The 13900-nt window shown below is 39.6% G+C and overlaps 1 pseudogene; it reads right to left on the bottom strand.

Moving 5' to 3' along the window:
- Nucleotides 1–9433: 9433 nt before the first annotated feature.
- On the bottom strand, nucleotides 9434–10387 carry LOC113254901 (dual specificity protein phosphatase 5-like; annotated as a pseudogene).
- Between the last annotated feature and the right edge of the window lie 3513 nt (nucleotides 10388–13900).

Genomic DNA, 13900 nt, shown 5'->3' with positions numbered 1-13900 from the left:
TTTAAGCCCCATGTTGGGTGCAGAGATAACTTAAAAATAAAATCTTTAAAAAAAAAGCACAATGAAATACTACTTTATACCCACTGATGGTTATAATAAAAAAGACAGAAAATAACAAGTATCAGTAAGATTGTGGAAAAATTGCTGTGGCAATGTAAAATAGTGCAGCCACTTTGAAAAAGTTTGCTAAACATAGAGTTACCATATAACCCTGCAATTCCACTCCCAGGTACATATCCAAGAGAATTGAAAACATAGTCTACACAAAAACCTGTAGGTGAGTGTTCGTAGCGGCATTATTCATAATAGCCCAAATGTTCATCAACTGACAAATAGATAAAACAAATTATGTCCATAGGATGAAATATTAGCTAGCCATGAAAAGGAATAGAGTACTGATTCATGCTACAACATGGATAAACCTTGAAAACATTACACTTAGTAAAAGAAGTCAGACATAAAAGGCCACACATTTTATGATCCCATTTACAGGAAATGTCTAGAAGTGGCAAGTCTATAGAGAAAGGAAGCTGACTAATTTAGTGGTTGCCAGGGACTGGGCAGAGGGGGATGAGGAGTAACTCCTTAATGGGTGCAGTTTCTTTTGGGGATGATAAAGATATTGTAAAATTGACTAGTGATGGTTGCACAACTCTGTGAGTATACTAAAAACCATTTATTTGTACACTTTAAATGGGTGAATTGTATGGTATGTGAAGTATGTCTTGATAAAGCTGTTAAAAATTACATGCAGACAAAAAATCATATCCATTTTTTTAAGAACACATGCAAATGTAACCATACATGTTAAATAGATCAAATATGTCAGAATGGCTAGCTATGAGGGAAGAGGGAAAAGGCAGTGAAACATGGGGATAAAAGGGAATAAGTAAATAAACTAAAATAAAATAAGCAAGGGGCATTGCGTGGTCCATGATAGTGTGCCTGGACCAAGGTGTATGACTAAATCAGCCATCTGCACCTATGTTTAAAAAAGAGAAAAAAGAATTTTAAAAATTGAGTTTAATGGCACCATATTTTCAATATTTCAAGTGGTAGATGTTTTTGATCTTCCTAAGATTACTCACTGGCCCTACCTTTAATCTGCAAATAGTTTTGACTCGAGGATTTGGTTTTAACATTGGAGCAAGGGAACCCTCTTGCCTAACTGGTCTGTGACTTGCCTGTCCTTCAGTGTTTCTTAGTTAAATAATGAGATTTTCATGTACAAAATTTTGTTGTGTAATGATTTCTTCCATTTATGAAAGCATTACTTTTACTCTGAGTTTGTATCGCTGACTGGACCACTGGTCATAAACTGCTTTCTGTCTGCTTTTGTGTAGTTTTCATATATTGAATGCATGTTTTTTTTTTTTAAGATTTTATTTATTTATTTGAGAGAGAGAGAGAGAGCAAATATGACAGAGAGGCAGACAGAGAAGCAGACTCTTTGCTGAGCAGGGAGTCTGATGTGGGGCTTGATCCCAGGACCTGGGGATCATGACCTGAGCTGAAGGCAGACGCTTAGCCAACTGAGCCACCCAGGTACCCCAGAATTTGTGCATTTTTAATTTCACTAGATATATGCTAAAATTTACTAGCAAATTTTATAGAGTACACTGAGGGTGCTTGCTTCCCCCACATACTCCTTAATTGTTTACATTATTAGACTTCTAATTTTTTGCTAATCTTTTGTGTATGAAATATTTTCCTGTTTGCTGATGAGAGATTTTTTTCTTATACTTATTGATCATTCTTGTGTGAATTATCTGTTCCTATCCTTTGCCCATTTGAAAAATAGCCTTTTTTAAGTTGATTTGTATGATTCTGAGAAATTTACTCTAGGGATATTGGATTTTAAGTACGTTGCATGTGTTTTCTCTTAGTATGTGATTTGTTGTTTAATTTGTGTGTGTGTGGTATCCCTTGTTGCCTATGCACCTAATTTTATTTTTTTATTTATCATTTTTAAAAAGATTTTATTTATTTGAGAGACAGAGAGAGAGAGAGAGAGAGAGAGAGAGAACGAGCAGTGGGGACGGGCAGAGGGAGAGAGAGAGAGACAAACAGACTACACACTAAGCAGGAAGCCTGATGTGGGGCTCGATCCTGGGACCCGGGCGTCATTACCTGAGCCGAAGACAGACACTTAACCCACTGAGCCACCCAGGAGCCCCATGAACACCTAATTTTAATGTGGTCAAAATTTTTTTTGAAGTTGTGAAAGTTTTATTTTTCATTCTTATACATTTAATCACCATTGATTTAAATATATGATGTTGTGAGATGAGGCCTGATTTGTTGTTCCTCATTTATTGAGGCCTAATTTACTGTTCCATATGGAGAACTAATTGGGATACTACACCCTTTCTTCCACAGATTTGTGAAGCTTTCTCTGCCATACATAAAGTTCTTATCGGCACTGGACTTGTTAATCTACTCCCTTTATCTATTTATCTGGCACACTGATTTATCTTAAGTTTAATGTCTGAGAGGATCATCTTTCTCTCTTTTATCTTCTTCAAAAATTTAGATACTCTTGCTTTTTATTCTTGTTTCTCCTCTTCTGTATGTATTTTAGGATCCACTATGAGTTCAGTGAAAATATGTATGGGGATTTCGCCTGGAGTTTGCATTGAATTTATAGGTTAGTTTGGGGAAGAATTGACCTCTTTATTTTTTGGGGTCTATATATTCATGAAATGATGTATCCTTTCATTTACTTAGTGTCCTTGCTCCCTTCATATTCAAAAGGAAGACTAGTAATAGTACTTACCTCAAAGTTTTTGGGGGGATTGAGGGTGTTAATTCACAAAGTGTAACTTAGGATAGTGTGTAGCACATGGTAAGCATTCAATATTATTATGTGGTCCTGGGATTTTAGGAGATCACTAAATAATTCTTTTTTTGTTCCCAAATTGCTCTATTGGAGATACATAAATGGTGAGTAAAATATCACCTTTACTATTGGCAAAAGTGGCTAGGGAATGTTGCTTTAGATTGAAGACATTTTTTTTTAATAATAATTTTTTATTATGTTATGTTAGTCACCATACAGTACATCCCTAGTTTTTGATGTAAAGTTCCATGGTTCATTACTTGTGTATAACACATTTTAAAGATGCTATTAGGTGATGTTGGGGCTGCTCTGCTGGTCCCCTAAGCCACACTTAAGTAGGACTCTACTTGCTCTCTACTCATTAAAACAAATAATATCTTTGACAGATGCTACCTTTGCTAAGTAGTTTAATAGTGATCCAATTCAGCAAGATTTAGTAACACTATTGTGAACATTGGCCCGGAGAAGGAAAAATAAAGACAAGATAGGCACAGCTCTTGGAGTGAAATAACAAGTTTGATAGGTAATGTTACAGAATAGTGGTAATTGTATCTGATTGCTGTAAGAAGCACCAAAGAACAACACTAATAAGCTTAAATAAAACAAATATATTATACCTAATGTAATTATATATAATATGTATATATAGTTATATTACATATGTAATTATAACAAAGAAAGTCCAGAATTCAACTTCTATAAAATCATCTTTTATTTGAAAGAATATAAAGCATATAAAGCAATATATAGCAAGAATATATAACATATAAAGAATATAAAGCAATGAAAAAAAGACAAAATTATATAGTATGTAGATGGAACCCATTACATTACATTAAGTACATCATTAGATTTGTTAAGGCAATTCAACAGTCATTTTTTTGGTCAGAGGCTTTTGTACCTTAAGCTATACACAGAAGTAACTGGGGTGAAAAAAACACACATTTATTAGAGTGTGTGTTTGAGTCCGAGCACCTTGAAGTTTTTCCAGCTTCCAATATAGGAAGGAGAATTTCGAGATTTGGCTAACATCCTGGTGCTGGTTTGCATCACTCAAAGTGAAGAAAAGGAAGTATATGAAATGTCATGATTTGGGAATATCAGTCTTGCAGTCCGGGTGACTTGTGTTGTAATGAATCGTATTGCCAACGGAAGTGTAACCACATATGCCTGATTAAGACTGGATTGAGACCTGGATAACTGGATTCCACATCATAGGGGTCAAGTCCATCATCATCAAGTCCATTCACCCCCCCTTTTTTTCCCCTGCACGTATCCAGGCTAAGTTTGTAATAATACAGGTTTCCTGTTGACTCAAGCATGAGGGCAGATTCTTTCTGTTTTGTTTTGAGAAAATATGAATAAGGCTCCCAAGAGACATTATTTGTATAAACAACATTCCTATCTTTCTACTTTCACCTTTTTGGTTTCTCCTAGCATCAAAGGATTGGAAGGCCCATGGGTAGGACAGGGCTTGGATAACATCAAGCTTGTTTTTTCTATATCTTGGTTTCGCAATGGAATAATATCCCATTAAGAAGAAAGTCTGAGAATATCTTTGTTGACAGGATACCCTCCTATCCCTATCTTAAGGACATACACATTTCAGTAGATATAAAGTAATTTTGGGTAAATTCATCCATCTGCCTTTTTTTTTTAAGATTTTATTTATTTACTTGACAGAGATAGACAGCCAGCGAGAGAGGGAACACAAACAGGGGGAGTGGGAGAGGAAGAAGCAGGCTCATAGCGGAGGAGCCTGATGTGGGGCTCGATCCCATAACGCCAGGATAACGCCCTGAGCCAAAGGCAGACGCTTAACGACTGCGCCACCCAGGCACCCCCCCCATCTGCCCATTTTTAAAATCCTTTTTCCTTTCATCTAGCCATTTATTCAACAGCAGCTTTCCAGATACCAGGCACGGTGATCAAAATATAAAAGTGCTTTAGTCCTTGAGCCCAGGGAGTTTTCATTCTAGTGGGAGAGACAAACCTTCAAAGCAACAGTTATAATATGGTAAGATACATGCCATTATGAAGGTATTATGGAAACTACTGCATAGAAGACCCTTTACCTATAGGTTAGTACGATAATAATGTGCCAGCCATTCAGAGTTTCCGATTAGCTAAAGTGTAGGTCTAGATTGCCTGGATTTAAATCCCATCCCTTCTCCTTTGTAATTGTGTGGCTACAGACAAGTTAGGTGACTAGTGTGTGCCTTGATTTCATCATTTGTGAAGTGGAGATAATAATTATACTTCTTGCATAAGGCTGATACCAAGATAAAACAAGTTAATATATGTAAAGCACTAGAATTAGTAATATTTAACAGTATTTAAACTATACAAATGTTAATTATAATTATCACCCCTTATTTTCAAAATAGACTTAACATTCCATTAGAACAGTAGTCTCCAAAGAGGGAGCAGGAAGAAAATACTAGAAATTCTTTCCTATTTATTTATTTATAGATTATTTATTTATTTATTTATTTGACAGAGAGAGAGAAAGAGGGAGAAAGAGAGCACAAGCGGAGTGAATGGCAGAGGGAGAGGGAGAAGCAGGTTCCCCACCAAGTAGGAAGCCTGACGCAGGGCTCAATCCCAGAACCCCGGGATCATGACTTGAGCTAAAGGCAGACACTTAATCACCTGAGCCACCCAGGTACCCCATCTTTCCTATTCATTTTTATTATCCCTTTTCAATTTCTATTTTCGTGTGTCATATAATATGTATAATATATTAGTAGAGAAGTATGCATATATAGTTTATTAATCAATGAATAAACATGTATATAGATATTACGGTAAATGTTAATTTCTTTTAACTGGTACTCACTCAGAAGGTTAGAGATGATCATATTACTGAAGTATATGACACTTCTGTCTACAGAAGGGACTTGGAATTTATAATTCACAAAGCACCTTTGCATACATCACCTCCAGTGCCAAGAATATACTGAGCATATTAGTAACTATGTGCTTTTCATCAGCTTCTGATTCTTGCCACATCCAAGTGGACAAAAGTGAGTAGTGCAGATACTGACATACCGGAGTAAATGACTTCAGGTCAGTCCTTACACCCTTGATGAGGCATTAGCTAGGCTTTGCAGGGGCTCAGAGAAGTTGTCTCGTATTTTGCTAGCCTATGTGCTCATCATCACACTCAGCTATTGCATGGAAATACACAAGAAATACAAAAATCCACTGGAGTATAAGTTGCACATATCATTGGTTAACATCTTCTCGAGTGTGATGGTTAATGAATGATCTTTTTTTGGTGTTTACTTTCTTGAGACTTTAAAAGTTCCATGAAGCAAGCATACAAAAACATTTACTATGTAAAGCAATCTGGTCTTCCTGTCTACATGACTCATTTTAAGATTTTTTTGCATAAAAGAAACTGAAGATGCCACCAAAACAACAGCTGCTTAGCTATAAATTACAAAAACAAGCCTCTCTTGCAAAATTATTATTGAAGGGCTTTATTTAAAGCAATTTACAAATTCATAAAGGATTTCACTTAATACACTCACACTTGATATAGCTTTTGAGGGCATTTAGGGAAGGTCTGGGGATTACACGGGAGCAACCCCCTTTTCCTTCACTGATAATTTGAAGATTAATTTATGTAAACCAAAAGGAAAGCCATGTTTGCAAAAATTCCGTAAGCTCACTACTTATTTAATTGAAGTTCCATAAGATCCTGTTCATTAAAAAGGAAAGCTTCTCGAGTCAAAACAGAGTTATCATCAACTTCTCACCTACTAGAACGATAACACAGAAGAGATGGTGGTAATTAGTGGGAAACTTTGGGGCATACAAATTACTAGCTTTGGAAATTCTGTTCTCAGTTAAAAAAACAAAACAAAACAAAACCTATTCCCTTTACCAAAGCTCATTTTCCTAAATTGAGTTATTTTCTCCTTTGGTTTTGTTTTTTATTTCTTGAGTTTTAAGAGACAAAAGTCCACAGAATTTGCCTTAACCTAGAGTCTACTCTGCATTTGATGGTGACTCAGGCCTGCCTTGGGCAAGTTATTACCTCCTCCTTCCTCAGTTTCTCCATCTGCAAAACAAGGATAATAATGCCTACGTCACAAGCTTGCTGCGTTGAGTTCATTGGCTAATGTTGGTGAAGCATTTCTAAAGATGGAATGTACTGATTATCATTAGTTTTGCTATACTTATTTATATAATTTGGGATATACACTCTGAATTTTTTAATGAGAGTAAATAAACCTCAAGTTTCTCTTCTTTTGATTGTATATGTGTGTCAATGTGATTTGGTCTTTTAAGATAAACAAATATTGTAAACGTCTGGTTAATTTGTTAATGGAGTATGACTTATGTTGAATGTTTAATTGACAGACTATTCCCTATGATATTCATAATAATCTCTAAGTGTTGGGAAGCACAAAGAGGACTGTACTGTCTTCTTATATCTGCTGTTTTTTAATTTTCGAAGATCCAAATGTTTCTTCTTCTTGTACAAAACAAAAGAATGTTGGAAGTATGAATTTCAAATGCTACTTTCTTTACATGGGTACTTCCTTTGATAATTTCCAGATTTAGTAAATTTCTTCCTTTTTACCTGATGGGTTTCTTTTTTAAAGAATTCGAAAGCTGCAAAACTCACCAGGCATAGCCTATTATCAATGAATCGATATACACTTAGTGAACATTTTCTTTCTACTAGTCCTGGTATAGGTAATGTGGGTTAGTTGATCTCAAAGTATAGTCTCAGGACCAACATCACCTGGGAACATGTTAGATAGGTAAATTTTGGACCTCGCCAAAGATCTCTGAATCAGGAACTCTGGGGAGGGAGTTTAGCAACCTGTGTTTTTTAAAAAAAAAAAAATTTTTTTTTAAAGATTTTATTTGTCAGCGAGAGAGAGCATGCACAAGCAGGGAGAGCAGCAGGCAGAGGGAGAAGCTGGCTCCTGCTGAGCAAGGAGCCTGATGTGGGACTGGATCCCAGGAACCCCTGGGATCATGATCTGAGCCGAAGGCAGACGCTTAACTGACTGAGCCACCCAGGCATCCCAGTGATCTGTGTTTTAACAAATCCTCTTGGTGATTCTGATATTTGCTGAAGTCCAAGAAGTACTCCTCTGGAGGATACAAAGTTGGTTAGATTGTTTGTAACTTATAAACTGTCCACATCTGTGTTTGTTGCCAGCATTTGGATTGATACAGATGCCAGTGCACAGCTTCCAAATAAGTGCATCTATTTACTATTATATACTTGCACTTTTGGGTTTAGTTTAAGGAAGCACTCTGTATTATTACTTCCTGCATCTCTACTCTATAAGCAGGAGTAGGTGTTGCTGTCACCCTGGGAATGTAAGATTCTACTACCTGAATTCAATTCTTCTAGGATTCATGATCAGTCCTACACTATAGAGTTTAGACAAAGGCCCACATCTGTGCAGAAGGGTATTTAAAGGCTTTGATGAAGGCAGCCCAGCATTGGAGAGCAAGCCTGAAGTGGAATGGTGGCAATAGGAGGGGGTAGCCCTTGGTTTGTTCTTGTGCTTCTGGCTGGGTTTCTTTCTTTTTTTTTTTTTTTTTTTACTATTTTTATTTTGTACTATAAACAACAAAAACCAGTAACATACTGCTTTTCTTCACATTCATATGGATTTTACTGCTTTTACCTTTGAAGAAATAACCTGCAGAAAAATACTAGTAGTACCACGTTGCAAAATCTGTAAATCCCAGAAGTCAACAGCTTGAAGATAACCTTTAGGGGCAGGGAAGGAAACACTTGTGAGAGAGGAGACAAGCACATACAAGGACAACTAGTTGGGGGAGACGACTGTTTCAATGCCACCTAAGACAGTAGGTACTTTTGTTCTTCTTCCACCCACTGCTACCACCTCAAAGGCCTGATTTGGTTTAAGGTCTGCAGAACTTTTTTCAAATGAGAGAAGAGATGGTTTGAGGAGAGGTACAACAGGAAAGGCTCAAGTATGAATAAGAATCATGCAAAGTCCAAAGTCAGGGAAGAATCCACAGGGGACAGGACACCCAGAAAGGTCAATGTCACCCTACTTCAACAAATGCCTCCATTGGACTCATGAAGGAGTCTCAAAAACATTTGAGGTTTCAAATCAACGTACAGACTGTGTCCCTACAAACCCTGTTGGGTTATTTTCCTGACTGGATGATGATAAGCTTATGCCTTGAAGCAACGGAGACAGATTCTGAGATTGCCAAAGTTAAAGTAAGGTAGAAATTGTGCTTCCTTTGAAATGAATTGGCTTCATAACTGTTTTTTCTCTTAATCTAGCAACTGCTTTTTTCCATTTTACTACAGGTTATCTATTGCCTTAAGCTCGAAATGAAAAGGTGAACTAGTTGGTGTACGGAGAAGTGAAGTCCTGAGAAGGCACCAGGTCTGGAAGTAGTCAGCACATGCTGTGCTCTCATAATAGCTTGACCTTCCTTCAGTCCCAAAAACCCATCCCTCAGGTTGGTCTGAAGTTCGTTTGCAGGCCTTGTGACTACTCACTATCACTCATAGTGGGAAAGAGTGAGATTTTCAATATTGCACAGGAATGAAATGTCTGAGTTAAAAAAAAAAAATCACAGTTGTTGGGTTGGGCTAATTCCCCTAGCCCAGTTTTTGCAGGATGTGGCTGTGGCCGTGGGGCTCCTGCTGAGCTCTGAGACCGTTGAATGGGGAGACACCGGAACCAGCACTGAGGTAGGAAATATGCAGTAGAAACCCTGGATATTAGGGCTCAGTGTCTGCAAATGGGCCATGAATGAAGAGCTGGCTGCCTCTCCTTGGCAGGAGGGAGCCTGGGGGGTTGGTGTGGAAGGCAGGATCTCAGACACGTACCGCAGGAGCTGCTGGTCCACGAAGCCAAAGTTGGGGAAGCCCACGTTCCCCCTCTGCTTGATGTAATCGAAGGCATCCTTCAGGCAGAACTGCTTGCTCTTCATTAGGTAAGCCATGCAGATGGTGTGTGAATGGGAGAGCCCAGCCTCACAGTGGACCAGGATCTTGCTTCCCCTTTCCCTGACATAGTCCGTGAAGCCTATTGGTTATTGAAAGTAGGAGCTAATGTCAGCCATGTGATTGTCTTACACGGGTTACATTTGTACTGCAGGTGGGTCATGCAGGATTCCAAGTTCTGCTGTGAGACATTCAGCAGGGCTGTGATGTAGCGGTTGGCCAAGAACTCGCATTTGGATGCACAGTGGTCTCTTCCAAGGTGGAGCAACTGAAGGACTTCAACAGGGCCGCCCTGGTCATAAGCTGGCCTGTAGGTGATGTCGAGCACTGGTTTCCCACACTGGCTCACGAAAGCTTTCTTCGTTTCAACCTTCTCTTGTGAAATCGGTTTTCCATCCATGCAACACTCAGGATATTCTGAATAGAAAGCCTCCTACCTCCTTTCCTACCTCTCTTTGAGGAAGTAGACCCGCGAGCGCAGAAGCGCAAGCGAGAAGCGAGGAGCGCCGGACGCCCACGTCGCTCTCTCCGCGCAGCCCCAGGTCCCACACAGGCTTTTGACTGCACCAGCTGCGCATGCGCACGCCGCCTCTTCCGGCAGCACGCAGTGTCGCTACGGTGCTGCCGTGTGTGACGCAGCTCCACCTAATCGAGGTTGCAGTGGATTATTGGGCTCTGGGTTTTTGGTCAGGCATTTTTGCTGGTTAGAGCCCTTGGATTATCTCAGCTGGATTCTGCCTTCTCGTGTGAATGAGATCTTTTTTGCTAGATGACGTGGCTTTACCCTCAGGCCCACAAGTAAGTAGCTGCTATTCCGGTCCCTGTCAGAGAAGGACCGTTCCAGAAGCTTTCTGGTAGCATTTCATCGGGCTGGTGGGGGTGTGGGATGTAAATGTCCACCTCGTCTACCGATGCCTCTAAGTATGGGCTGTAACTATGACAGTGTCCACCCTCCTGTCCTATGTTCCTTCAGGGGCCGCTCGTACCTGCTCCTGGCTCCTCCAGGTCGGTCTGTCGTCCCTGAAGTCAGACATTTCTCTTTGATGGTCTAGGATGACAAACACAAGATGTGTGTGTAGCACCAAACACATCCCTGACAGAAAAATGTGCCTGCTTTGGAGATACTCTGGAGACTCCCACCGGCCCCGCAGCCGCTCAAGTCTCAGGACTCCAGTGAGCAGCTGAGATTAGTCCTTACAGCGATGAGAGCTCTTGGGAGCGAGGGTGAAATTTAGTTTCTGTTTCTCAAAGATGGATGAATTTATGGGAGTAACGCCTCTTTGGACGCTTGTCTTTGATATGGTGAAGGCCCCTCTAGCGCCGATCTCATCATCCCCCTCACTGGGGGGAGCTGGGCCTGTTCTGTCTGAATGTCTGAATATTGCTCTGCCCTAGACTGTGTCTTGACCAGGATTAGTGCCACGTTCAAGGTCACTTAGGCGGGGAAAGAGGAGCTGGAATGGGTTTGTGTTTGCCCTTGGGGTGAGGGTAAAACTTGTATTGTTGTTGAACAGGTCTCTGGTTGGGATACAACCTATTCCCCTCTACTTGGCCTTCTTTGTATCATAGGCCTGGGGCTGGCCCAAAGCTGACCTGGACCTTGGGATATCAGTTCCTCACCATCTAGCATTCTCAGCCTCTTTGGAGTACTCTGTCATGGGCTAGCTTGGATGCAGGACACTAAGGTGTTAGCTACTAGTCATCGTCCGTTGAGAGCCTGGGAATCTCTGGGTATGGAGGATGTTGCTGGACACTGACCCTTGGTTGAGGGTTGGGCCTTTGGTCTCATAGATCTTGTCATTTAAGGAGCTTTCTGACCAATGACTGCTTAATTTAATTATAGTAGCTTTTAAATTATCATTAATAACATTCTTTAATCATGGTACCAGAGTTGTGGTCTCTTATGTTGGATTTGTATTTCTTAGGCAACACTAACATAAATAATATATTATTCCACTTATATGAGGTACCTAAAGTAGTCAAATTCATAGACATAGAAAATATAATGGTGGTTGACAAGGCCTGGACAGAGCCGGGAGAGACTGTTTAATTGGTACAGAGTTTCAGTTTAGGATGATGAAGAGTTCTGCAGGTGGAAGCTGATAATGGTACATAACAATGTGAACATACTTAATGTCACAGAGCTGTACACTTAAAAATGGTTAAGATGGTAAATTTTATTTTGTCTATTTACCACAATGAAAAATATATATCTTAAAAAAAGCAAAACTGATATTGTTAGGATAACAGTTGCTGTTAGCTGACAGGTGGGGCAATAGTGGCTATAGGGAGCATGAAGGGAGCTCTCTAGGTATGGGGAATGTTCTTAATCTGGGTGTTGGTCCCATGGGTATGTTCAGTTCACGAAAATTCATCAAGCTGTAAACTGACATGCACTTGTGTCTGAATATTAAAGCGCAAAGTTACCATGGGAAAAAAAGAAAGCAGTGGCAAGTTTTAAAGCACATTATTTTTTGGTGTATTGCACTACTGAGTGCCATGTGCAGGGCACTCTCCCACCTACTTAAATCTATTACAACACTCTGAGGGAGGTGCTGCTTTATTAAAGGAAATTGAGGAATGGCGGTTTCTAAGGAAAGAGTAATTATTTACAAGTTTGTAGTATGAGATATCAAATATCTCAAATTTTCCAGGTATACATCTCTATGGATGCATTCTCTTGCCTATTCAGTTTAAAGTTTTTCAATCTTTAAAATAGAACTTGTAATTCTTAAATAGGACCTGGTGTTAAATTACATATGTTTCAACCAGAAGGAAAAAAAATATTCAGTTTAAACTAAGCATAAACTTTTTCACCCATGTAAATTTCAGGGTATGCTGGGATCATAGGATGGGTGCTAGCTCTGGATAATTCAAAAGCAGTCATGGTAGTCTTATTTTTTTATCTAAGTGATATTTAAAAATGTATGATCCCTTTAAAGTTTTTTAGACAGTGGAGCTCAAACTAGGAATTCATTTGGAAAAATGTACATTTAAAAATGTACACAGTGTACTATTTTGTATTAAAATATCCTTTTCTTTCTCATCCCTATTTATTTTACAGGAAGGAGAAACATTCTGTTAAGTCTTTCCTTCTAGATTCTGCTTTCCTGTGTCTGTCTGCTGTCCCTACCTTTCTATTTCCATATTTCTCTGAGGCATGTTTGTCCTTCACTGCTTGGTTTTATCGAACTTCCAACAGTACCACATTTACCTTCAGCCTCAGCCACATCCCCTTATCTCCGGCTGGCTGATCAGAACTCAGAGCAGCCGTGGGTGGGATCCTGCTGCAGTACAGAGAGGCATGTGCCCTGGCTGGCTCCTCTGGGCCTTGTTCTCTGTCATAGCCCATCAGATTTTTGAGACTGCATCTTGCCTCAGGGATTGGGCCTGGTTAAAATAAACTGTTCAGAGCCCTTTCACAGTTGTTATCTGGGGAGATTGGGAAAAAAGGCAAAGAAGGACAGTCATTTTGGAAAAGATAAAGAAAAGCAGTACAGGAAATGGGAAGAGATAGGGGTAGAATTTAGTTCTTACCACAACCAAACTGGTGCATCTTGCTATGTATCTTCTGAAATATCTCCTTTGACCAGCACTTTATAGGATGTCTGCTGGTAATTCCTACTTATTTCACAATCCCGAATTCAAGGGTGCCCATCGGAGAAGAATACAGTCTCTATTGAAAGACTCCCACATGAAGGCATTGTGCTATCCCCTAATTTTAGCTTTAATTCAGGCATGCTAACATATTTTAAATAGGGGATCTGTGTGCACCCTCACTGCATACAAGCCATTCTCCTGCTATGTGGAAACCTCCCATTTCTCTTCCCTACTGTGTCTTTGGTCAGCAGTTATAAACTCTTTCTCAGACAGCTGGTTGTATATTAAAGTCTATTTATAACAGTCAACGGACAACTGCTTGTTTATGGGGAATCATGGCAATTTTTGCTTAGGAAGGACAATTGGGGCATTTCTTCTGTTGTGGAGCGGGTTCAGCCGCTGGACTCCACAAACATTGCCTCACTTGTCTTCTTACATTCTGTGGACTGAGGTTACCCTGGGTGCTAATGATGAATTCAAACCCGGCACAG

The sequence above is a fragment of the Ursus arctos genome, unplaced genomic scaffold (genome assembly GCF_023065955.2).
Source record: "Ursus arctos isolate Adak ecotype North America unplaced genomic scaffold, UrsArc2.0 scaffold_5, whole genome shotgun sequence".
Classification (NCBI taxonomy): Eukaryota; Metazoa; Chordata; class Mammalia; order Carnivora; family Ursidae; genus Ursus; species Ursus arctos.
Note: the sequence above shows the minus strand (reverse complement) of the source record. Positions and strands in the feature narration are given on the sequence as shown.